Below are 1712 nucleotides of genomic sequence, written 5' to 3'. Positions count from 1 at the left end.
CCCCCCCCCCAGCTTTCACATAAAGAGAAATCTAAAAATCGCAGCTTGCATTACCTTCTATATCAACTTCCTGATGCACTAATGCCGAGGAATAACTCGGTCGGTCATGTTTCATCATCTAAGTGTCTGATGATGCTTATCGATGAGTGGAGACGTGCTCGCGTTAATAATGCAGGGCCGCTCTGTGTAGCCTACTCAAGAGTCTGAATGCCTAACTCTCAATCTACAGTTGGAGAGCCAGACGTGCTACATCACATTCCCCTAATTAGTTGCAATGATTGCCGGGAATCATTCAACCCCGCTGTGATTGGGGAGCTAATTAAAAGCCTTGAAATGCCAGTGCAAAGCTGGGGTTCTTTAACGCAGAGACAAAAGCAGGAACATTTTGGAAATTTTAAAAACCAGACTGCAGATGCCAGATGCCCCTCCCAATGATAAAACTCAAAAACATAAGCTATGTTTTGCAATGTTCCCTCTTTGGCAGATTGGTCTTTTTGAACTCACATGGCAGATGTGAGTGAAACCATGTTGTATTTCAGAACCTGCTAGTCTCTCACAAAGTTACATAATTGTTTACATGTCAAGCAGTTTCACCTGTTAAAAAGTTCTAAGAAATAAGCACCAACACCTTTTTTTAATTTCATAATATAAATTTGAGTTTCCTCACACCCCCCCCCCTCCAGAATCCTCATGCAATTATAAATGTGATCTCACAGTGGTTTTCATGCCACTTTTCTACATCTCAGAGGGAAGTATATTGTACTTAAGAGTTTTTTTTTTTTTGTTTTTTTTTAAACACACCACACGGATAAATGGCAAATATGAACCATAAATGTTGTATATCATTAATAATGAAGCTAAAAGTAAACATCTAATAAGTATTTTTACATAAATGGCATGACTGTATTGATTTAAAAGCCTACTAATGTGGCAGGTCCACCAGACCCAGGAACATTGGCCACTGTAATAAAAACACCACACAAGGATTAACTAACAAATACACACAAAAAACCCACAGGCACTCACCTGACCACTGACCCTAACAGCTGCTGGTGGAAGTGGCTTCAGCTCTCATCTCATCAGTTATATATAGGCTCCTCTCACCTGTGTGCAAAGCAATCAGAATCAGATAGGTGTCTCCCTCCGGACAGCCATGCAACCAGCGGCCATGTAAGGTCACCACGGGTGCTTTATTACAGCTGATGAGACACAGCTGCGAGTTATCACACGGATGTGGACAATTAGGTCCAAGGAGTGGAAGCCAGCATGTTTAATAGCACCATACACATAAGACCCACACACACCACCAGTGGTAACAAAAAGAAGCAGCAGCGGTGGAATGGAAATTTACTCAAGTGCTGTCCTTAGGTACAGTAAGGGGAGTGTTGTTAAATCGAAACAATTTCTGAAAATTTGAATTCTGGAATACTTCACAGAATTTGTCAAATGTCTAAGCTCTGAAAATGTTGACCTTTCTAACTTTTTATAAACATCAAGCCCCTTACAACATGCAAAAGAAAAAGAAAAGCTTCATTAAACATATCCAGACTTTCATTAAATATATTTAAGGATCATTTAATTTATGCAGACCTTCATTCCATATATGTAAACATCACACACATATACATATATATAATCTCCTAATCTATATCTATTTATATACAGTGTGTGTATATAATTTTTATATATATATATATATATATATATATATA

At 38.4% G+C, this 1712-nt stretch overlaps 1 protein-coding gene across 2 annotated transcripts in view; it reads right to left on the bottom strand.

Moving 5' to 3' along the window:
• The window catches only part of s100a1 (S100 calcium binding protein A1), a 3606-nt gene extending 2455 nt beyond the window's left edge, over positions 1–1151 (bottom strand). The window contains exon 1 of one of the 2 annotated variants that reach the window (XM_032517881.1): positions 1027–1151. The gene's annotated coding sequence lies outside the window, so the exon portion shown is untranslated. Of the gene's footprint in view, positions 1–504; positions 512–1026 lie in introns of those variants that run through there. The other variant, XM_032517882.1, reaches the window with a different exon arrangement.
• Positions 1152–1712: the final 561 nt, after the last annotated feature.

The sequence above is a fragment of the Etheostoma spectabile genome, chromosome 6, assembly GCF_008692095.1.
Source record: "Etheostoma spectabile isolate EspeVRDwgs_2016 chromosome 6, UIUC_Espe_1.0, whole genome shotgun sequence".
Lineage (NCBI taxonomy): Eukaryota > Metazoa > Chordata > Actinopteri > Perciformes > Percidae > Etheostoma > Etheostoma spectabile.
The sequence above is the reverse complement of the archived record's forward strand: the minus strand, read 5'-3'. Positions and strand labels throughout refer to the sequence as shown.